Below are 25,344 nucleotides of genomic sequence, written 5' to 3'. Positions count from 1 at the left end.
GCACCTGGCCGAGGGGGGGGGAGAGTCGGCATAAAAGACGGTCGTGGACGCACACCGGGGGGAACAAGAAGGACCAGCAAAGAACCAGTCGATAGCTGAGAGTCTCACGGAGGCCACCATTGACAGTATTTGCATTGCCTTGTACCCTTTCGCCGAATAAACGCAGACTTCGGCTTACCCTGGAAACTGAGTGTGCCTGCATTCCGTGTGAGTTAGAAACATTCGTGAACCGGGCTGCCACAACACACACACATAGCAGCAGAAGTACAATCAGTGGTCACAAGGTGCAACAGTAAAGTAAAGTGCAACAGTAAAGTGCCAGTGGCATGGTGAAGTGACTATGGAATGTTCATGTGGTTTTCTTCAGTGTGTTGATGAGTCTGATGGCTTGTGGAAAGAAGCTGTTACTCACTCTGCTTGTGCGGGACCGCAGGTTGCGGTACCGCTTCCCTGATGGTAGAAGGGAGAACAGACTGTGTGCTGGATGAGTTGTGTCTTTGATGATGTTCATTGCCCGCTTGAAACAGTGTGAAGTGTACAGTTCCTGAATGGCTGGTAGGGGTGACCTGATGATCATTTCTGCTGTCCTCACCACCCTCTGCAGTGCCTTCTTGTCTGCAGCTAGACAGCTGTCGTGCCAGACAGAGACGTTGCTGGTCAGGATGCTCTCAATAGCACCTCTGAAGAAGGTGGTGAGGGCAGAAGTGGGGAGGTCAGCTCTTCTCATCCTTCTCAGGAAGTGGAGTCGTGTCTGTGCCTTCTTGACCAGCGCGGTGGTGTTGGTAGTCCATGAGAGGTCATTCGTGATGTGCACTCCCAGGAACTTTGTGCTTTTCACAGACTCTACTGCACTGCCGTTGATGATGAGTGGGATGTGTGTTGGTTGTTTCTTCCTGAAGTCTACAGTAATTTCTTTTGTTTTGTTGACGTTGAGAAGCAGATTGTTCCTCTCACAGTTGATGAGTAGCTGTACCTCCTCTCTGTATGCTGAGTCATCATTGTCTTTGATGAGGCCCACCACTGTTGTGTCATCTGCAAATTTGATGATGTGATTCGTTTCAAATTTGGCACAGCAGTCGTGGGTCATCAGCGTGAACAGCAGGGGGGATAGCACACATCCTTGCGGCACCCCCGTGTTTATGATGGTGGTCGCTGAGGAGTTGTTTCCGACTCTGACTGTCTGCGGTCTGTTTGTAAGAAAGTCCAGCAGCCAGTTGCACAGTGAAGTGCTGATGGCTATTGTACTCAGCTTGTCCACCAGATGTTGGGGGATGACGGTGTTGAACGCAGAGCTGAAGTCTATGAACAGCATCCGCGCGTGACTGTTTTTGTTGTCCAGATGAGCCAGGCAGAGGTGGAGTGCTGTTGCTATGGCGTCATCAGTGGAGCGCTTGGGGCGGTAGGCAAATTGGTATGGATCCAGAGTAGTGGGGAGGGTGGATGTTAGGTGGGCCTTTACCAGTCTCTCAAAGCACTTCATCATGATGGGGGTGAGTGCTATGGGTCTGTAGTCGTTCAGTGATGATACCGGTGACTTCTTGGGTAGTGGTACGATGGTGGTAGCTTTGAAACTTGCTGGTATGATGGCTTGGTTCAGAGAGGTGTTGTAGATGTCTGTGAGGACGTCGGTGAGTGAGTCTGCAGTCTCTGAGCACACGCCCGGGTATGTTGTCTGGACCTGCAGCTTTCCTGGGGTTCACCTTGAGTAGGGTCGTCCGCTGGGTCCAGTTGAAGTGTTGTGCTGTCAGGGTTTACGGGTTTTTTTTGTGGGTGTTGTGGTGTTATTTTCTTCAAACCGGCTGAAGAAGGTGTTGAGTGAGTTGAGGAAGTCTGTGTTGTCCTCACACGGTGGGGGGGATGGTTTGTAGTCTGTGACTGACTGGATGCCTTGCCACAGGCGTCTTGGGTCCTTTGTGTCAGTGAAGTATGAGTTGATTTTTTGTCCATATGCACGCTTGGCTGCTCTCACGCCCCGGTGCAAGTTGGCCCTGGCAGACTTGAGGGCCTCCTTGTCCCCAGACTTGAAAGCAACGTTGCGTGCCCTCAGGAGCTCACGTGGTGAACCAGGGTTTTTCGTTTGCTCTCACTGTAATGTCCTTGGTGACGGTTACATCTTCCATGCATTTTGTTATGTATCCAGTTAAAGAGTCTGTGTATTCGGTGAGGTTGACGTCCTGGTTGGTGGTGGCCGCCTCCCTGAAAACCGACCAGTCTGTGCATTCAAAACAGTCCTGTAGAGCTGCTGTGGAGCCCTCTGGCCAGGCCCTGATCTGTTTCACAGTTGGCTTGCTTCTCGTCAACAGAGGTCTGTAGGCTGGGATTAGCATAACAGAGAGATGGTCTGATGAACCCAGGTGGGGGTGGGGAACAGCTCTGAAGGCCTGTCTGATGTTGATGTAGACCTGGTCAAGTGTGTTCTCTCCCCTTGTTGCAAAGTTCACACACTTGTGATAGTGTGGCATTACTGTTTTCAATTTGGCCTGATTAAAATCGTCAGCGATTACGCAGACCGAGTCCGGGTGTGTGTTTTGTAGTGTACTCACAGACTTGTACAGAATGGAGAGTGCCTCCTTTGTGTTGGCGCTGGGGGGGAGGTAAACAGCTGTGATGTTGACGGTATTGAATTCACGCGGCAGGTAGAATGGACGGCAGTTGAGGGTTAAAAACTCAATGTTCTCTGAGCAGTGACTTGTAATGACTGCAGCGTTTGTACACCAGTTGTTATTGATATAAATGCACACACCACCTCCTCGAGATTTACCCGTGCTGGCGTGGTTTCTGTCAGCGCGGAATGGTTTCTGTCAGCCAAGTGGCCTGTGAGAGGACCTTCTCAACACTAAAGTTTGTGAAGAACAGACTGAGAAGTTAACTCCGGACATATCCTTTGTGCTGTTGTTGTTTCTAAGTCCCAGTAGTGTACTCCTGTTGTACGCGATTTTGACGGTACATTTAACGTAAAACACACATTGTTATCGGGAGCCGGCTTGGCCGCAGCCTCACTGGGCGCCGCCATCTTGTCTAGAGATAGTGCAGAGGCATATTTTATGAAAGCCAGCCAAGCAGACATAGCAAGCCTACTTTGTGGGAAACAAATCTCTCTGCACCGTGATCAGGTCAGGAAGAAACGCCAAGTCATGGATCGTGTAATAGAAGTGATCAAAGTTTTAGGGAAGTGTGGTCTAAGCTATAGAGGCACTGAATTTGAAGCAGCATACACCTGGGAGAAGTTCGCTGTTGACCATGGAAACTTCTTGGAAATGATCATTCTATTAAGCAAATTTGATGTCTCGCTCCAAGAACATGTGAAGGAATGTGTTCAAAAAAGCAAAAGCCTACATGACAGTGGTGCAAAAGGCAGAGGATCCCTGGTAACACTGCTCTCTAAAACCTCTGTTAACAAAGTCATTGATGTCATCAGTCACTTAATTAAGGAGAGCATATCTAGGGAGGTAAGAGCAGCAGGGATGTTTTCTGTGCAGATTGACACCACACAGGATGTTACTTCCACAGACCAATGTGCTGTAATCCTCAGATATGTCAATGATGAAGTCCAGGAGAAGCTCATAGGTGTGGTTCAATGTGAGTCATCAACTGGAGAATATTTTGTGGAGCTACTTAAAGAAACTCTGTCAAAGGTGGATATTGATCTTCAGAACTGTGTAGGCAACTCAACTGATGGTGCAGCAAACATGCAAGGCCAATACAAGGGGTTCTCTACCTTACTCTCATCAGAGTCCTAATCAGGTGCATATCTGGTGCTATGCACATGTGCTTAATCTGGTTTTGGGAGACACCACAGGCATTGTTATCGAAAGTGCATCTCTTTTTTCTATTATAAATGATGTAGCTGTATTTATTAAAGATTCATACAAGCGTATGAATGTCTGGGAGAAGGTGAGTGATGACAAGCGACACAGAAGGCTGTCTCCAATTGGAGAAACTAGGTGGTGGGCAAAGGACCAGGCTCTCAGCAAAATATTTGGCTATTTTGGTAACCCCGACAATGCCTTGTTCGTGGACTTAATCCTAACACTGAAGAGGATAGTGGAGGATAAATCAATGAAACCACCTGTCAGAGCAAAAGCAAAGGGTTACTTTGAGGCCTTTTTGAAACATGAGACAATCCTGACTGCACAAATATTTAGGATAGGATATTTGAGATCACCTCCCCACTCTCCAACTACCTGCAGACCAGTGGCATGGACCTAATCACTGCGCATCGCCTAGTAATGGGGGCCCAAGACAGCCTAAAAAAATGCACAAGGGACATGGATGCCGTGACAAAAGCCGCAAATGTCTTTGTTGAGTGGGCTAACGATAAGCTGGAGGAAAACGAATCCGAAGAGGTGGTACAGGCAGCTCTCCCACAAAGAAAAATCAGAAAGAAAAAGACCATGCCAGGTGAAGAAGCAGAGGAAGAACACATATTGAGTGCAGAGGATCAGTACAGGATCAAGGTACACAACACCATTTTGGATACAGTGACTGAGAGCATCCAAACACGCTACTCTGCAAATGGAGCCCCTTATGATGATTTTGCCTGCCTCGACCCAAGGAACTTTGACACATTGAGAGTTAAAAACCTCCCATCTGAATCACTGGAACAACTCAGTCGATGTCTCCTGAGATTTGACGACAGAGCCACACCTGGAAGACTCAAGGCCGAACTCTATAATCTGGCCAACCAATGGGAGAGAATAAAGTTGCCCCATTTGGAGTCCTACACTGTCAGGACTGCAGCAGAGCATACCAAAGATGGAGATGGCCTGAAGCTCACAGTCACCAGCTGCACCTCCTGTAAAGACTGTGCAATTTGTGTGTATCGGGTCCTTTCCACAACCTTCTGACTGGTTCCTATCATGTCATTGGATTGGCCTACAAGTTCCTGCTGACACTCTCCTTCAGCCAAGTGGCCTGTGAGAGGACCTTCTCAACACTAAAGTTTGTGAAGAACAGACTGAGAACCACCTTGACACAGGATCGTCTTGAGGCCTTCATTATAATGTGCACCGAAAAAGAGATCCTGATGTCTCTAGACAACGATGAGGTCATTGACAAAGTTGCAGAGACCAGTGAAGTGCTCCAGCACTTGCTGATGATGTGAGGTAGGACAGTCTGTTTTTTTTTGTTTTATGAATAGAAATTAAAGCATAAGATTGTGTTTGAAATGATAAAAAAAACATAAATGAAGAGAATTTCCACTATTGCCTTTAATGTATTGGCCTGCTAAATTAGAATTATTTGTTACTTGTCATTTTCATGCAGATGTAGCTCTACACCGGCAGATTCAGGGTCCAGCAGAGAGGAAGCAGAGCGAGCTCTACACCCAGATTATTTTTTGCTGACAAGCTGTTTGTTTACTCTAACTATATAAATCCAACTATATCAATTAAGGAAAGTTTGTCTGTCTGTGTGTGTGTGTCCTAATTTTTCTCCTAAACGGCTTTACCTATCACTCTGAAATGTCGAATAGCCCCTCAATATATACCTGGCCAGAGACTGACAGAGACATTTTTCTAATTTGTCAATGCAAACGTTGGTTAAAAAAAAGCTTGATTAGTGATTTATGTGAAGCAGTAACCAGCAGACAATGTGTATGTGTGTGACAATTTATTTCCACAAAAATAATTGTATCTTGCACTATTTAGATCATTTTCAGCCTTGATTTACCTTTCTAGGCACATGCAATTTCTAATATTTTGTACATGGACAAGATTGCTTATAAAATATTTCCCAGTGATCTTCACAATATTCTAAACACATGCACATCCCAACATTGACATGCAGTTGCAATGCACATATCCACGGATAAGGACTAATTTTTATTATTTTACACCGTGGCAAAATACCACGCACGCTATTCCCGCGGTCTCATAAAAGGCCTCTCCATCCCAAAGTCCCGGGCCAAATTTTTGTCCCAGTCCACCCCTGATCTAAGCCTCAAATACTGTACATAGCCACAAGGGGAGCAAGACCTTACTGAAGGCTGCTCCATCCACAGAAGGCAGCACCTTTAGATAGGTGAAGAAGCCGAGGCTAATACGTCACATAGGCCACACCCACGTCATATAGGCCCACTTGACCCTATCAATCTCGACAGAGGTTGGACGGCAGAAACTTCTAGCTGCTACCAGACTAAGGGTTATAGTTTTTGATCAGCTGGGAGTCGCTCAGCATGTGTTAGACACGCTTCCCCTCCTTTTACCATACCGAAATACTTTAACAAATAAAGTAAGTTAAAAGCGATCCGGATTGGACTACTTTCTTTGAAGAATGCTGCACTATTGTAAGAAGCCTGGGCACCTGATCGCTAATTGTTATGCTCTGCAGGGGGAAAGGCAACCTATGAAAAAGGTGGTTTGTGTTAGAACGGCTAAACCTGTGCTGGAGGTGACTCCTGAGTGTCGGGAATCAGAGCTAGACGTATATGCACCATTCTTGATGAGGGGGGGAAGTGTCTTTAACTCGGGGGGGGGGGGGAGTAAAGTGCCTGTGACTATTTTGAGGGATACAGCAGCGTCCCAGTCATTTATTTTAAGTGATATTTTGCCCCTTTCTAGTGCGTCCGGTGTGGATTCCAGTGTAATTGTCCGTGGTTTTGGGATGCAGTGCATGGGGTCACCGTTGCATACAATCTACCTCGAGTCAGATTTGGTGACCGGTCCGGTGGTTGTCGGTGTTCGTCCCTGTTTCCCGATTGAAGGTGTGTCCTTTCTTTTGGGAAATGATCTAGCTGGAGGTAGGGTGTTGGTCAAACCTGAAGGGACGGTGGTTCCTATGGTTACGGAGAGTAACGATAGGTTGGCTCAGAAATATCCTGGAGTTTTTTCTGCGTGTGCTGTAACCCGTGCGATGACGAAACGCCGGGCCTTGGACGATGAAGTTGGTCTATCTTGCAGTTTTTGGGATTTGACTGCTACATCTGCCTCTGGCAAGTTGTCGACTGGAGAGGTTGGGGAGGTAAGCTTTGCTGAACTGTTTGAAGGGCGTGGATCGCTCGTGTCTGAGCAGGGAGCCGATCCTGCTGTGTCACTACTTTTTGAAAGCGCTGTTTCAGAGCAAGAGATTGTGTCTGTTGCCTGCGGGTTCTATCGTAGATTTTAACCGAGATATAAAACACTTAGACTAATTCAAGAGAGAGTAAAAGAAACCGAGGGGTCCGGAGCAAGTATTGACAAAAGACTATCGTTAAGAAACAACAACAACGATGTTACGTATTTTAAGAACCTGAGCTGCCTCCACATAGCCTCTAGGAAGCAGATTCAAACACACAAGCTGTATTACCCTCACTTAACCACTAGGAAGCAGAACCAAACATATAAGCCGTAAATACTATACATAGCCACAAGGGGAGCAAGACCTTATTGAAGGCTGCTCCATCCACAGAAGGCAGCACCTTTAGATAGGTGTAGAAGCCGAAGCCATTACGTCACCCCGGCCACGCCCACTTGACGTCCTCTAGCGGGTGATTCGAAGTGAAGAGGCCAGAGATCAATAGGTAGACGGCAGAGAGCCACCGGGCTTAGGGCGGCTTGAAGTAGATCACGGTATTTTCCTCTCCACGCATTAGATACAATTCCCTCCCTTAAGCTTCATAGTTACCATACCGAAACATGCCTACTTTAACAAATAAAGTCAGTTAAAAGCAATCCGGGATTGGACTTTCTTCAAGAATTCTGCAACAACGATAACAGCCGAATGGGTCTGCAGAGTCACTGCCGAATTAACAGATTCCAGCCTCTTCTTATACACACACAACAGCACAGTACTCAGAAGTTTCTTGTTTTAGGTGTCCACCCATAATCAATCACAAACTCTTCTAACCATATGGTCACCGAGATAGTTTAGGACCCAGGAAGTGGAGTCAGCATGCATTGTCTCAGTAGCTTCCTGCTCCTGGGGGGTTGGGCCCCAACCCCTGCTCTGACCCCAGACTCCCAGGCACCGTGACCAGCCCTGGATCAGAATCCAGAGACGCTTTACATGTTTTCTACCATTAGATATACAGGCATAATAATAATCATAGTTTACCATAGAATATAATCATTAATTTCTACCACATTAATTTCTACCACAAATGGAGTACTTATGCGTAAATGGACTCCATCGTATGCACTAGCGGGTGAAGACTGAGGTGTGGTAACCCGAGTTGTGGTTCCTTTTAAGTATCGCTCGGATATTTTGAGTTTGGCAAACGACCATCAGTTAGCCGGTCATTTGGAGGTAAATAAAACGTATGATCGTGTACTGCAGCATTTTTTTCTGGCCTGGGTTGAAGAGGGACGTAGTGCAGTTTTGCAAGTCGTGTCATGTTTGCCAGGTGATTGGTAAGTCGAATCAAACGATTCCACCGGCGCCGTTGTATCCAATTCCGGCTGTAGGTGAGCCTTTTGAACGGTTTATCGTTGATTGTGTCGGCCCTTTGCCACGTAGCAAGTCGGGTAATACATTTTTGCTCACGATCATGTGTGCATCAACGCGGTTTCCTGAGGCTATTCCACTGCGTAAAATAAAGGCTCCTGTGGCGGTGAAAGCATTGATTACGTTTTTTTCTGTGTTTGGGTTGCCAAAAGACATTCAAACTCATCAGGGGTCGAACTTCATGTCACGCGTGTTTTCTCAGGTGCTGAAGCAGCTGGCAGTGAGTCATGTTCATTCGAGTGCGTATCATCCTGAGTCGCAGGGGGCACTGGAGCGTTTCCAACAAGCACTGAAATCGATGTTGCGAACATAATGTTTGGAGTTTGACAAAGACTGGGATGAGGGAGTTCCCCTTCTGCTGTTTGCCGTGAGAGAGGTGGTTCAGGAGTCGGTAGGGTTTAGTCCCTCCGAGTTGGTTTTTGCTCACTCGGTGCGAGGTCCATTGAAGCTGCTGAAGGAGAAGTGGGTGGGTGGTTCTGAACCTCAGAATCTGTTGGATTTTGTATGCGATTTCCGCTACAAACTGCGCCGGGCTGGTGTGCTGGCAAAGGAGAACCTCAATGCTGCTCAGAAAAGAATGAAGGGGTCGTATGATAGAAAGGCGAAAAGCAGGAATTTTGTTCCAGGGGATAAAGTGCTAGTTCTGCTGTCGATCCCTGGGTCCTGTCTGCAAGCTCGCTTCAGTGGCCCTTATTTTGTGGAAAAGAAAGTGGGTGACTTCGACTATCTAATTGCTACTCCGGAACGTAGCCGCAAGAAGAGGCTGTGTCACATCAATATCCTGGTCCGGGCAGTCAACATCCAGCTGAACTCCCTGTGGAGGAGGTGGCCGACGGTGTCGTTTAACCCGGCTCCGCCTGTGCTATTGCGCTGTGCAGTGTTGAAAGTACCGGGGTCGGGATTGCGCTGGAGACGGTGGAGGTTCCGTCCAAAGCACTAGTGCAGGGGAGGTTAAAGAATTCTGTTGACTGAGATAGACGCTCATTTGGCTCACATACCTGACCTTTAACGCGCTGATGTTGCGGGTTTTCACACTCCTGTACACCTTCCTGTACCTCTGTTCTGCATCATGATATTGATGTAGGTGGTTCTCCACCAATCAAGCAGCATGCCTACCGGGTGAACCCGGACAAGCGGCGCCGTCTTGAGAAGGAAGTTGAGTACATGCTGGAGCATGGGATTAGAGAGCCCAGTTTGAACTTGTGGAGTTCTCCCTGTCTCTTGGTTGACAAGGCAGATAAATCTGATCGTTTCTGTACTGACTTCCGAAAAGTGAACAATGTGACAAAGGCGGATAGTTACCCTTTGCCTAGAGTGGAGGATTGTGTAGATCGTGTTGGCAGCGCTTCGTACATGACGAAACTCGATCTTTTAAAGGGGTATTGGCTGTTCACGTTATCGGAACGTGCAAAGGAAATCTCCGCCTTCGTTACGCCTGAAGATTTCTTGCAATACAAGATGATGGCTTTCGGGATGCGTAATGTGCCTGCTACTTTCGGTCTTGTCGGGTGTATCTGGGTGCGAAGCATACTTGGATGATGTGGTGGTTCATTCTGATACCTGGCAGGGTCACATGGAGCAGTTAAGTCTTCGGTCTCCCCCTCAAGTCCATCCGCAAACTCCAACTGGTCCAGAACTCTGCCGCCCGCATCATCACCAGAACCCCCTCCATTAATCACATCACCCCTGTCCTTCAGCAGCTTCACTGGCTCCCGGTCAAAACCCGCATCCACTTCAAGATTCTGCTCCTCACCTTCAAGGCCCTCCAGAACCTCGCCCCTCCATACATCTGTGAACTCCTGCACACCAACACACCCAGCCGCACTCTCCGGTCCTCCTCTTCCATTCAATTCACTGCCTCCCGCACGCCTGGTTACCATGGCCTCCAGAGCCTTCAGCAGATCTGCCCCCCACCTCTGGAACACCCTCCCACCTGACATCCGTAATTCCGACACACTTTCCACTTTTAAGTCTCGTCTCAAAACACATCTTTTTAAACTGACATATTCCATCTAACCCATCTCACCCCACTTACGTAAATTGTTCAATGTATCTTGTTCTTGTGTTTTTTATGATTGTTGATCATGTTTTCTGTTTTTAAACTGCCCTGTAAGGTGACCTTGGGTGCTTTGAAAGGCGCCCTCAAATAAAATGAATTATTATTATTATTATTATTATTATTAAGTGAGGTGTTTGACCGGTTGAGCAAAGTGAATCTGACGTTGAATCTGGCAAAGTGTGATTTCGGTCAGGCAACTATTGTTTACTTGGGGAAGGTGGTGGGCCGAGGTGTAGTGCGAACGGTTCAAACGAAGTGGAGTCAATTCATGATTTTCCTGCTCCTGCGTTTAGGCGAGACTTGCGTTGTTTTCTGGTGATGGCGGGTTATTACAGGGGGTTCTGTAAGAACTTTTCCGCTGTTGCGGCACCATTGACTGACCTATTAAGCCCGAAGGTCCGGTTTGTGTGGTCCGAGGGTTGTCAGTACGCGTTTGAACCGATTAAAGACCTTCTGTCGAACGCCCCGATACTTGCTGCGCTGAACTTCGATCAGCCTTTCAAGTTAGCTATTGATGTGTGTGATGTAGGAGCAGGTGCTGTTCTTCTCCAAAATGGGGCTGATGGAGTGGAACATCCTGTGTCTTACTTTTCCAGAAAGTTTAACCGACATCAGCGTGTCTACCAGTGACGGCTGGTGGTGATTTTGGGTGGGTGGGATATTGAATGAATTACATTTATCAATACTTCACAGGGCTCCAGACGCCATGAGGTCACCTTTATATCTCTGTTCATAACTTTCATATAATGTGAATGATTTTTAAACAAGAATAAGGTGTAGAGAAATGCGTGTCTTTATTTGAAGCACAATTATAAATAAAAAGAAAAATAACGTGTTTAAAGTGCTTCACTGAGCTGAAATTGAACATTTCGAACTAAACCATTAAGCAAAATAAAACTTATTGTGCTTAAAGTATTTAACAATTAAAATGTTGACCGGTCTCCCTTAGCGCAATATGCGGCTGCAGATGATCACGCACTCTTTGGTAGAGACGTCTGTGTCGCCGTCAATCATGAAGGACATGTATGTGGCGTTTCCGCCGTCTGCAGCCGTCTTTTGCTTTAAGGTGTCGCCTATTGCCGCAATGAATTGTGCACATGCCATCTCATTGCTATACGTCGGGTTGACGTTTAATACATTTTTCTTCATGAGAATAATTTCGGATTTAAATTTGGTGAATGGGAACTCCTCTTTGGCAATGTTGTATGCAAGATTAAATTTGATCATTTCCGATTCCTTAGAGAACCTTATTGTTACGGCCTGTCGCTGAAATGCAGCTTGGAGAGGGGCCACTTTCTCTACACACTTGTCACGTCATGTTGGGTTATTTAGACATATGCTTTTTTAATGTTTCGATACGAAATGTTGTTGACCCGCTTACAAATGCACTATTACCGGCCATATTCTGACCGGACTCCTGACAGTAAAAGCAGTGCGCTCCGTAATGCACTGCGTAATAAAATGTTAGATGGATGAGTCAGCATTTAATTAATTTGTGTGACAGAAACAACTAAATTTCATGGATACATTTAAAGTTTATTCATTTATTTAAATAATAAAATTAAGATAAACGTTTAAAAACACATCGAGAATAAGGGCGTGTGTAACGTGAACATCCCTCCTGCAGTTTACACCGAGTTAACCTAGAAACAAACAACAAACGGAGCTGTGAGCAGCTGTGAGGAAGAGCCGCAGCAGACTCTCCCCCTTCATACCGGAGTGCGCTGTCCGTCCCGGGGCAAAGTGTCCCTGCGTTTCACCTTAAAAACCCAAGAAGGGAATTCTTAACCGTTCATAAGCAGAAACTATCAGACGAAATGACAGAGATGAGTTTCTCATTAAGAAATGTAGGGTTAGGGTGCGACGTAGAAAAAAATGTTAGTCGCACTCTTAAATATTTTGGCCGCATGTGCGACCAAATTGGTCACACTCTGGAGCCCTGCTTCACACAGCAGAAACAGTTGCTCCACATCAAGTTGAAGCAACAACAGTGTATACTTCATTATAGAATCAGAATCAGAAATACTTTAATAATCCCAAGAGGAAATTATTATCAATTATTATTAATTATCAATTGTGCTACAACTACATTATAGAAAAGTACTGTACCAGCAACAATTTGCAACACCATGTACCAGAAATAAAACAATTTACAAAACCAAAGCAAAAATAACAGTATTGATAGAAGAGAGAGTTGTTTCAGAGCTTGGCATACCTTATTTAAACAGCAGCTCACATCGACGGCCTTTTGGTGACGCAAACAGGTCAATCACCATGTCGTTAAAGTCTGCTGATTTTCGGATTAAGTCCCGCTCAATGGACAGCATAGCCAGTGCGATTAGCCTGTCCTGTCCCATTGTACTCCGAAGAAAGGATTTAATCCTCTTCAGTGTACTGAAACACCTCTGACTCTGCAGATGTCATGGGGGTTGTGATGGCGATTTGTGTTAATTTCAGTGTTGCAGAAACAGTGCTCTGAAGGTTGTTCTCAGTCAGCCTCCTCCACAGTGACATTGCAGACGTTAGGCCCGCAAACTCCACACTGCTGTACATCACCATCAGCTCACCTTTCAGTTTCTCCCTGCAGATCATCGGGTAATGTTGACATGGAATGTCCAGCTGCTTCTGCGGGAAAGTGTTCTTAAACAGCGGATAGAGTTCAGGGTCAATCAGTTCGAAAGACACTAAGTGCCTGGCTTTTTGAAAGCGTGATTTTGACTGCTTGACAATTATGTCACATCACTGTATGGCTACTGACACATTGTCAGAGTGCTGCACCCTGCGCGGCGTTGCAGCGGCTGCAGCGGCTGCAGCTGTGTCCGCATCTGGATGTGGATGATTGTCGTCTGTGGCCAGCTTGTCCTTCAGTTCCGACATGGAGCACGAAAAATTCTCCAGGGCCTGTCTCGCTTTGAGAGAATCTGTGATCCGTTTCTGAAGAATGCTGTAGAGAATATCGACATGCATGAGGGCAGAGTGGAAAAAAGTTAAAAAGAAAAGAAAGATGACGTACCCCAGAAGTGCGGACAGGCCGTGCGCTTGTTGGGCTGACACTGTCCCAAGACTGATCATCCCGTTTTTTTTCAAAACACACTTTTAAAGTGTCCTGATGGTCAAATACGGTGTGTACTGTGCGGCTTTTAAAGTTCCACCTTGTCTGTCCTGACGCTGGGATCCTCTTGCTACACACTTCATCCAGGACTGCAGTTCTCTTGGGGGACTTGGAGAATAACGTCGCAAAAGCTGAGACGTTGGCAAAAAATATTCTGGCGGGTGTGTGAGATGAGCAGGCCTGTTGCATGATCAGGTTTAACTGGTGGGCATAGCAGTGCACGAAGTGTGCGTGCGGGAACGTTTATTTTAACCTGGCCTGTAGGCCGGATGATGCACCGCTCATTACAGCTGCCCCATCATATGTCTGTGCGATCAGTTTGTTCTCCAACTTATATGGCTGCAGCTTCTCCAGCAGCATTGTTTCGAGTCCCGGTGCAGTTCTGTCCACTAACGGGGAGAAAGTGAGGAATCTTTCCACCACCATGGAGGCTTCAGTGATATACCTGAGCACAATCACGCACTGGCTTACACAGGACACATCTGTTGTATCGTCAGCTTGCACAGCCACAAAAGATGCCTGCGATATTTCAACCGCCAGTTTTTGTCCATACATTTTTAACATACAGTCAAGCAACTCATTTTGGCTGGTCTTGGATGTGTACTTTGCAACCTGTGTGTTTGACAGGTGATCGGCTAATTGGCTGTCTAAAAAAGAGAACTGGTCGACGAGGTCCAGAAACACGCCCCGCTGGAGTGAAGTGGGTGATTCGTCTGACCCCCGCAGTGCAAGCTCGTGTCCCCCACAAAATTGAATAGTCCACAATCTGTGACAGTGAATGCCTGTTTTTTTTTACCAGCTCATTGTGTCTCTGTACAGCGATCCGGTGGCCTTCATTAAGCTGACAGGCGATTTTCACTTTACCCAGCAATGACAGCTTTACAGCATTTCCAATGTGGCTTGTGCTGCATTCATGTTTCCTCATTTTGTCAGACAAATGTTTCAAATCGACAATTCCTTGTTGGGTCCAAGCCGTGTCTCCTCCAAACAGCAAACATGGAAAACAGAAAAGAGAATTTCTAGCAACACTTGCTGTTAGCCCGTCCGTTCGCTGAAACCATGTAACACAAAAGTTACGATTTTGCCGTTTATCCTTTTGTGTAATTTGTACATCGTTTGGATGATGTGTCCCCAATCTCTTCACTTCCAATTTCCTCCAAAGACATTAAAGAAAACCGATTAGAAAGTAAATAATCCACTTCGTTCATTTTCATGCTAACACCCGCCATACTGCACTTGCGCTACTGTGCTGTGATTGGTCGAAGGTCACTGTACTGTAGCTACTGTGCTAGCTGTAAGTCAAAGGTCAGCCTTTGGGCTAAACTAATTTAGCCCAAATGGAAAGCATATGCCCTGACATCTTGTGTCAGGGCACCCGTCAATCAAACGTCAATGGAAGCTTACGCTACTGTGCTTGGGCTAAATTAAATTAGCCCAAATGGGGGCGTGTCACGACACCTGTCAATCACAATGAAATGGCCGCTTACGCTACTGTGCTTTGGATGAATGACTTTAGCCCAAATGGGAAGCATATGAAGGAGGCGTGTCACGATACCTGTCAATCAAAATTGAATGGAAGCTTACGCTTCTGCGCTTGGGCTGAATACATGTAGCCCATTCACAGGAGAAAACCCAAGATATATCATATATCTCGGGTTTTTCTGTCACTTTTTGGTGCTGTTGCTGCTTTAGGTTCTACCAAAATTTAAAACAATATGTTCTAAGGTTTTTAATATTTTTTTCATTTTTACTGTAAAAGGTAGGGAGGGCTTAGCCCTGTTAGCCCATTTATGCCAGCCGTCCCTGGTGTACTCTACGATCAAGAAAGAAGCCCTCACTATTGTGCTTGCCTTAGATCACTTTGTTTATGTCGGGTCGGCAAATGTTCCTGTTACCATCTACACCGATCATAATCCCTTGGTGTACCTGAAAACGATGCGTAACACCAATCAAAGGCTGATGCATTGGAGCATCTTCATGCAGGCCTTCAACGTTGTTATCAAGCATATTCGAGGCAAGGATAACGTGCTAGCAGATGCGTTGTCACGCTTGTAAGTCAGTGTCTGAGATTGTTGTGTTTTTCTTTTTGTTTGTTTTGGAAAAAAAAGGAAAATCAAACTAAAGGAAAACACTAACTTAGGGTGGAGGTGTTCCGCGCCTCCTTTTGCTTGTTCCACCCGCTCTATTCTCCTCTGTCTCGCAGGTGTTCCTGATTCGTGGGGTGGAGCTACGACTACTATCCCTACTTAAGGCGTGGCCTGTGTTCCCGAACGGGGGTTCTCTCATTCTGGCATCTTCACGCTGGCCTGAGCTGCCTTTGAATCCTGTGCATGGAGGACTGCTATCTAGGAGATTTCGTATTTGTTTTCTGTAGCGGAGGTTGGGAACTGTAGGGAGGAAGTTCTGGCTTCGACGGCCCAATGCGTGGCTGGCCCAGGCTTCTTCCACCCCTTTTTGTTTCTTTAATCAGTTCCCCCTTTTGTGGAAGTTTTGGAATATAACGTCATCATTTTAAACGGTATCTTTGGTCTGTGCATTCTTAATACGTTACCTTCCTATGAGGAAATCATACTTTATAGCAGTATTTCCCACCTGTAACGGTGCGGCTGCCCGTTACCACAGGAAATGGATACAAACAGGACTGACACCGGGATTTACAAGTACACTTTTATTAACACACACAGAACATTCAAACGCTTTCATGACGCCACCTGCAACACAACAAAAAAACACGTTATGAGGAAGCCGGTCATGGGACACGGTACAAACAAGGACAAGATGTAAGAACACTCGCGTTACGGTTGCGCTGGCTTCCGGGTGCCGGGGGCTGCGGGAGTTCCCGACGTGAAGTCCGGAAGAACATTTGTGCGGTGTGGGGGTGACGTCAGACGGGCGAGATCAAGTGTGTGGGAGGAGAGGGGTGTGTTGGGGTACTTGGGGAATATTTAAGGTGTCGGGGAAGTAGGGGGTAAGGATGGGTTTTAGACAAATAGGTCTGGAGTAAGGTGTGTTACTAGGGGTGGGGATAGGTATATCGGAAATGTGTAGGGGAGGGTTAATTGAATTAAAAGTGGCATTGGTCGGGCTGTAGGATATATTCAGGTCCAAATCATGTAGGTGGGGCAGAAGGGTCTGAGGGGAGCGGGTGACAACACCTGGCTCTTAGACCAGCCAAGGGTTTAATTAGTGCCGAGGGGAGGACTGTTGTTTTTAGATTATTGAAAGTTTAGATTAGTGAAAGTTATTTTGAATTATTGATTTGGTTTTTTTCTTTATTCATTTTTAATTTTTTGCCTCCTGATGGACATTTTTGTACCTGAATAAGTTCATGCCAACGGCCTGCTAACATCGGTCGCACTGCCTCCAATCCTTCCACCGCCGCAAGGCCAGTCTGGTAACAATTGGTGTCAGAAGAAACCAGAGCGCCTCAACAGGGGGCAGTGTGGAAGATGGGACCAAAAGCCAAGCCGGCCAAAGAGGGCGATGCCCGTCACCAGCAGGAAGAGGAACCGGCTGGAAGAGATGTCTGCACTGGCGCATCAGAACATGGAGCTGCCGCAGGAAAAACAGAAAACCTAGTATGATGGAAAAGCCAGGGAAAGGACCTTTGTGCCGGGCCAAAAGGTGCTGCTCCTACTGCCCACAGATGAAAACAAACTCCTGGCTAAGTGGCATGGTACCTATGAGATCACCAGGAGGACGGGAGAGGTCACCTATGAGGTCCACATGCCAGAGCAGGGTAAGAAAAAGCAGACTTTTCATGTTAACCTCTTGAAAGAATTCCATTCCAGAGGCTCATGGACACCATACTGGCAGGAGTCCATGAGTTTGCTGCAGCGTACCTGGATGATGTGGTGATGTACAGCAACACCTGGCAGGATCATCTGGACCACCTCGAGCAGGTCTTTGGACGGATTCGGGGAGCGCGAGGGCAGTGGCGGCAGCGGTAGCGGTAAACGGTAGCGGCAGCGGTAGCAGCTCTGGCTCCTCGGAGGGAGAGGATGCGTGACACTAACTCCTGGGTCACCAGGTGGTACCTGTCTCTCCAGCCATACAGGTTCACCGTGACCTACCGGCCTGGGGCTACGAACAGAGTGGCGGATTTCCTTTCCCGCATTCCCGGAATTGGCGGGGGGGGGGAAGGAGTGAGCATGGAGCCCGGCTTGGAAGGGCCTTTTCCTTCCCTGGGACGACAGCAGGGTTTATACAGAAATTCTTTAGTTGAATTTACTACCTTTTAATACCTTCACAATATTTTTTAATACCAGCACGACTTCAAGCTGCTGACGCAAAAACTGACACTGTAGCGCAAGGGGGGTGTGTGTGTGTGTGTGTGTGTGTGTGTGTGTGTGTGTGTGTGTGTGTGTGTGTGTGTGTGTGTGTGTGTGTGTGTGTGTGTGTGTGTGTGTGTGTGTGTGTGTGTGTGTGTGTGTGCGTGTGTGTGGGGGAATTCTACCATAGGAGTTGGATTAATCAAGATGTCCCAACGGGACATCTCGTTTTTAATCAATATATCACAAAGCAAAAATTGCATAAGTAACATTAGAAGCCAGGCTGGGAATTGGAATGAACAGCTACGTATTCAAAAATACGCCTCGCCCACACGCCTTAAAAAATAAAAACAGGAAGGAACTCGATGATAATAAAGTGCAACTTTACACTGTAATAACAATATTTAACGAGGTAATAAGAACTTAACTTCAACATTGGACACAAAAACAGGCCGAGAGAGAGAGAGAGAGAGAGAGAGAGAGAGAGAGAGAGGGAGAGGGAGAGGGAGAGAGGGAGAGAGAAGCCAGAGAGAGAGGGCCTTGAAAAATAAAAAACTATCTATATCACCCTTACCTGGCATCAAAGTTGAGCTTGTATACGGAAGTGTGTTTGCGAGATATTCTGCGATCTGTCCTGGCCTCTTTGGTAGTGGCTTAGTAAGCCACTACCAAAGAGGCCAGGACAGATCGCAGAATATCTCGTCAACTATGTGCCATACACCAATCTCTGCAAACACACTACGAGCGCAACTTTGATGCCAGGTAAGGGTGATATAGATCAAAATTATACAGTACATGTTTAATCATATCACAGATAGAAATCCATTGTGCTAGTTAGGGGACTCAGCAGTGTCACAAGTGCCTCAACTGTGTGGCCTTTTCTTCTATCATTTTTTCCACTTGGAGAAGTTCAGCTTTTTTGTCCTTGTGTGTTCTTCGAAGAGAGTTGGATTTCGTAATGAGCTCAGCCATCTTTGTTCCTGCCTTTCCCTCGGCCATCTCTGCACACTTGTCAGCGTCAATTACAAGTGAATCGCACACATTATTGAGTACCCGCCGCTGGTTCCGGAGGTCCTCCAGCTCTTTCTCTTCTGCTTTCCTCTTCAGCTCTTGTGTGGCGCTCTCCTTTTTTTTCTCCGTTCATTATCAAGGTAAAGCCTGTATTGTGACCTCGCTGAAGCAGCAGAGGCCAGGAGCTCCTTGGTCAGAGGAACTTTATTAATGCCAACACAGCCAATTACCTTATCGCAGATTAATCAGAGGGCTTCGAGAAATTCATCATGGAGGTTGCACGTTTCTACCTATTTATTTACAGAGAAACCTCTCTCCACTGTTGCTTGTCCATGGGACAGGAGGAGAGCACTTTGGCAGAACTTAAGCAGGTCAGGGTGGGACGTGCATAGTTTGGAGTGGAGAAAGACATCCAAACGCTGCCTCAGGGGTTGGAAGGAAACAAATTCTTCTTCTCTGCCCACAACCGAGAGAAAGGATGTGAATTGCTGAATGATGACATCACCTACAATATTGAGAGGAAAATTAAGATATATTAATTTCATTAATACATTCCAGTCAACTGCTTCATCATCCATTTGACAATGTACATACAGTACATCATAGATACACATAACAGTATCTCTATAGAGCAGTAGATCTCAACCTGGGGGCACGGAGCTGTTGCAGGGGGGGGCGGCAGCAAGGTCAATGGGTGAGACAAAAAAACTATTGATTAAATGAGATCTTCGAAAGGGGGGCCCAGCTTGCAAAAGATTGAGAACCCCTGATATAGAGAGCTATAAGAGCATAGTTTTTTCAGATCTTAAAAGTTTTATTTGGTAAAAGCAAGACACTTTCACACCTCTCATACACAGTAAATCGGCCAGAGTTAAATTTACTCTACGAGTGTTGATTTCAACACTATGGCAGAGTTTATATAATCCTCACTCCCTAGTGTAAAATCAACACTCGCCATAGTGTCAACTTTATAACACCAGGTCAGTGTTATATAATTAACTCTGTCAGAGTTTCATCATTACTCTTAATAGAAACAATTCAACCCCTCACAGAGTACAAACCAGTGTTATATAATTAACTCTGTCAGAGTTTTATTATTACTCTCATCAGAAACAAATCAACTCCTAATAAGTACAAAATTGAGCAGGGTTAGCACCACCAAAATTGCAGTGGGAAATCAATTAGATACTCATGCTACTATTTTGCTACAATTAAATGAATAAATACACAAACTAAACCATTCATTTCATTTCTTTTATTGACCGCATTTTTAAAAAATTGAATGCACAGGGACAATATATTTACCATTCAGACCATAGGCTGTTTGAACATCGAAAGCCTTGTGCATATGTAGGTCATTCAATGTAATGATAAAGTAACTTTCTTCACCCAAATTAACTTCATATGCATGGAAATGCTCATAAAAACACATAGTTATAAACAAGGGCGTCAGTTTGTTTTTAGAAGTGGTGGGGACAATAACCATAAGCTTGAGTGTGGTTTGAAAAGTGCTGGGTACCCTTATGTAAGCTATTCATCCATTCAACGCTGCATTACAATATGCTCTACAGCAGGGGTGTCAAACGTACGGCCCGCGGGCCGGATCAGGCCCGCGAACGGGTTTAATCCGGCCCGCGAGATGATTTTGTGAAGTACAGTATTGTAAAAAAAAAAATAATAATTATAAAAAAAATATTATTTTTTTTAATATAAATCCTTCCTAGCATTACATGGATTGCATTGACTGGCACTGATTAATTTGTTGTACATTGAACTACTGGACAATTGTGTGTAACTGGAAGTCACTTTGGAATGTAACGTAAAATGATCTGCTATTTTTCATTGAAAGAAACTGCTGTTCTTAATGTGTCCACTAAAAGTCGCAATAGCAATTATGTTAAGCAAGCAAACTTTATACCGGGGCTGAGCAGGGAGCAAGTATAAACAGGTAGTGCAGCTAGCCCGGAGCTACCTTGTCGTTCTGCCTTATACTTCCAACATTTTGCGCTTTGGCACTCTCATTGCCCCAAAATGTCTGTCAAAAAGATGAAAAGTGGACACAGAGTGCAGAGTTTTCCAAGGAAAATGGTCATCGTCCTTTTTTTCCACGGAAGTAAATGGGAAACCTGTGTTTGGTGTGCTCACAGCATGTTTAATTTTACTTAATTATGCCATATTTTTACCGGTCCGGCCCACTTGGGAATAGATTATCCTCCATGTGGCCCCTGAGCTATAATGAGTTTGACACCCCTGCTCTACAGTGTATAGTCAGGTGTTGAAAATACTATTCGAACAATAAGTTGAAAACACAGTTTGTGTTTTGGCTTGTTTTGCAAAACGGCGTTGGAAACACCAGGGTATTGGCTCGGGATATGTAATACTAATACACACAGGACAAAGAACAGTGTTGGCAATTTAACACTTATCTTGACATCAACAAAGTTTACCAGACAAACAATGCCAGACTGTAAAGGGGGTACGAAATGAAACGAGGTACTGAGCATCAGCCTTTTGAAGACGAGCAAGGGCTGCTGGTAGCATATGTTCTGCTGCATTGAAAAAAAACAAGCGCCCAGAGGAGAATTGCATCTGCCAAATCCTGACCACCAGTAAACACTTGCGAAGGACCAATGTAGACTTCACTCGTTACAACAAGCAAATTGCCCGCAAATAAAATCCCCTACAGTTTAGGATAATCACACAGGTTATGCAAGAACATATTTATGTCAGGATAGGCCTACCAGGCTCCAAGTCGTCACATATCTCAATCAGACAAAACAACTATAACCGCATTGGCATAGCAATCGCACCGTGTGTAGCTGCTACTAGCTGCAATCTATACAATGCATACTAGCTGGAGCACCACCCAGAATCAGATCACAATCGCTTAGGACCTTTGGCCAGGTCATCACGAGCAAACAGAACCAGCAGCAAAGTTTACGTAAACCAATTCCTTACCTTATGTGGCCCTCCACATGCAGGCTAGATGATGTATCCATATCGTGTCACAAACATGCTTTTTACAGGAAGCAAAAGGACCGGCTATTTTCTGAATAAAAATGTCAATTTTGGCTGTCTATCTTGAAACATCGCACACCAAACGCTACGGGGCAACAAGATCCCATACAAAGTGAACGTATAGACGGGTATCGGGCAGATTTTTTTGATTTGTTTTGATTTGTCGCGCCACACTTTCGCCGTGCACAGACAAATTCGCTCGAGTTGAAATATTTCAACTTTGACACGAATTTCGCGTGATGACAGCCAATCAGCGTTCAACAGCGTGGCCACTGAGTGACATGTGTAACGTAACAGCCAATCAGCGTTCAACCGTCAAACTCAGTGCAGTGCAGTCCGGGGTGAACTGCAGCATGGAGGAGAAAGTGATTGTTGCTGTTTGCGGTTCTCGGAGCTCTATATATAATAGTATATAATATAATTTAATTGTATAGATAAATCACGGCCAAATGCTCTGTGCGCCTCCGGATGGCCGTAGCGCGGGGAGCTCATAGGGATTGGGCTTCTCGGGAGTCGGGGTTTGTTTACCGGCGTTGCTATGGGTTCCGGTCTTGTGTGTTCCAACGGTTTATTAGGTAGGTCTATCTAATAAATGATGTCTTCGTGCGCGCCTATCGCATGATTTTAGACTCGACGATTTCGGTTGAGTAGGCTATGTGGGAATTTTTTCAGTCGCAATTGGTTTGCACATTTTTAAAAGTGGTGGGGACAAAATTCGTATTTCAAAGAGTGGGGGGGACATGTCCCCCCCGTCCCCCCCGTAATCGACGCCTATGGTTATAAATCATTCTCTAACCCTTGGTGATTCTTTAGTTTTTCCAATGTCAATTTTGTATACAGTAGTCTGGGCAAATGTGTAGAAGTTGTGAAGTGCATGATCATATGCCAAATTGAAAACAAAGTGCAATTTAAAAAGATCATAAAATGCACCCACTGCACTTGCTGCCTCACAAGGAATCAGCTTTTTGTCCAAGACAATGTAGAACTGGTCGATCCGATTTTGGTTTCTTCCAACAGCAAGGAGGTGTGGATGATGGTGATCACGTTTGCTGAGAGCCTCTTCAAAACTGCAACAGGACTGAACACGAAAAACAAAAAGGAAGACCAAAGTTACAAATTCATTATAATCCAGTATAAAGTGTAGTATTCAATAAAACCACTGAGCCAGAACCATTTAGTTAAACACAGCTAAAACAGCACTTGCTTTCCTAAAATTCAAGACAAAATATCAACAGTTTGTGCCAAATAGAACAGGAAATGATTGATGATTAATGCAGTTATTTTAAAATAAACAAACTTATCATTGTTAAAATGTAGTGCTAATGTTATGGTTGGTCAAGGTTTTACCTTGTAATAAACAATGAGCCTTTCAGATGCAGCATCTGCACTGATCTTCACAGCCTTCTTGCCGACAGGTTGTGGTGGGAGGAGGTGTATTAAGAGCAGTAGAGTAGCTATATCCGTGTCCCATTCTAAGGAGAAAGATAATTAAGTCTGTTGTCTTCAACAATTAACCCAACAAACTTTAGACATTGTGTAAAACATCTATGGCCGAGAGCGGTATCGCAGGGTGAGGGCCATGAGAGGGTGCCACAGACAGACATTTTGTGCTTCATAGATAGAAGATAGATACTTCCACATCTCAGAAAAGTTAGGACCAGGGTAACAAAGAGCAACACATGCTGAATAATGCTTAAGTCAAGACAAGTAAATACATTTCACAGATTTGAAAGGTCAACTGGCTACCTGTGTATGAACTCAGGACAACAGAAGGGCTGGTGTGCATTTGTGACATTAGCATGGGCACCTTAAACATCTGGGTTGGGCAGCTTTTGGGCTGAAAGGATATTATTTTCTATACACAATTACCTTGCTGGTTAACCCAATTGGTTGTTTACCCAACTTGTCTTGCCCTTGATTTCCCCTGTCCCATCTTTTCTGAGATGTGTTGCTCCCATGAATTTGAAATTAATGCATATAATGATATATCCCCCAAAAGAATGAAACTGTTCTTTTTCAATAACTTAAATATTGTCTTTGTACTATTACACATTAACTGTGTGGCTGTATGTTCTAAATCTCATTTAATTTTGTTTTTATTTACGATTTGCTCAATGTCCCAACTTTTTTTGAATTGCTGTTGTACAGTTTTGTTTGAAACTACAATGAAATATACTGTAAATCTGCTTACCAGCGCTTGGTTCAGCGTCTTGGTTCTCTGCAGACATCAGAAGGTGGCGTACAGCAGGGGTGCCCAATACGTCGATCGCGATCGACTGGTCGATCGCAGGGCCAATGAGAGTAGCTCACAGAACTCACCAAGAAAAACAAAAAAAACGCGGTTTTCAGAAAAGCAATTCATCCAATCATATAATGATATTAAAATGTGCCCGCTGATTGACGTGTAGACAGGCCAGTCTGCTTGTTGCTAAAAAGTTTGTTACCATAACAACCATAATGTATCTACCTGGCCTACTACAGACAAGCGCCAATTGCTTTCCTTTTACCGCTGCATTTACGTTTGCTCGATTCTCTGTGTAGTAGCCTACGAAATATGATTCGGAAATGAATGAGGGAGGTAAAGAAATTAAAAAGTCGAAGACTTACCATTTCCATCAAGAATGGGAAGAGGACTTCTTATTCACGATGTCACACTCAAAGTGTGTCTGTCTTATCTGTCGATCCAGCATTGCACTTCCAAAGAAGGGGAATGTAGAGAGACATTTTCGAATGGTTCATCGAACCTTTGATACGGACTTTCCTCCAAGCAGTGAATTGAGAAAGAGAAAGGTGAGGGAGTTGAAGTCTCAGCTTCTTGGACAGCAGTCTCTTTTTACTCGGCCAACATCGAAAGCCAAGGCCGCAACAGAGGCATCGTTCCGGGTGAGTCGCACGATTGTTAGGCACAAAAAGTCTTTCCAGGATGGAGTTATGGTGAAGGAAGCCTTCATTGAAGCATCAGATGCGTTATTTAAAGAATTTAAAAACAAAACGGAAATAATGTCTGCAGTCAAAGCTGTTCAATTGACAAGAAATACAGTGACCAGGCGATGCGAAATGATGGGCGACAACTTAGTACAGCAGCTTGCTAAGGACATTGACTGTTGCGAGTGCTTCTCGCTACAGATGGACGAGTCTACCGACATCACAGACAAAGCCCAGTTGTGCATTTTTATTCGAATGGTTCATGATATGACTGCAAAAGAGGAACTTTTAACAGTTCTGCATATGAACGCACACACACGGGGGGAGGACATTTTTCAGATTTTCAAAACCTTTATCGACAAGACTAAGATTCCAGTGTGCAAGTTGGTGTCTATCACGACGGACGGGGCGCCTGCCATGGTAGGCTGCCGTAATGGATTTGTTGCCAAATGCCGAGAGGATGAAGCGTTTCCTGACTTTCTAAGTTACCATTGTATCATACACCAACAAGCGTTGTGTGCGAAAAT

General features: G+C 45.2%; 1 long non-coding RNA gene across 1 annotated transcript; it reads right to left on the bottom strand.

Annotated features, from left to right (window-relative positions):
- Positions 1-22,684: 22,684 nt before the first annotated feature.
- LOC132445461 (uncharacterized) lies at positions 22,685-24,137 on the bottom strand. The gene is made up of 3 exons (XR_009522593.1): positions 24,084-24,137; positions 23,240-23,364; positions 22,685-22,970 (listed from the first exon to the last, which is right to left on the bottom strand). It is a non-coding gene; the product is annotated as an uncharacterized LOC132445461 (long non-coding RNA).
- Positions 24,138-25,344: the final 1,207 nt, after the last annotated feature.

This window comes from Gadus macrocephalus, chromosome 17, assembly GCF_031168955.1.
Source record: "Gadus macrocephalus chromosome 17, ASM3116895v1".
Taxonomy (NCBI): Eukaryota; Metazoa; Chordata; class Actinopteri; order Gadiformes; family Gadidae; genus Gadus; species Gadus macrocephalus.
The sequence above is the reverse complement of the archived record's forward strand: the minus strand, read 5'-3'. Positions and strand labels throughout refer to the sequence as shown.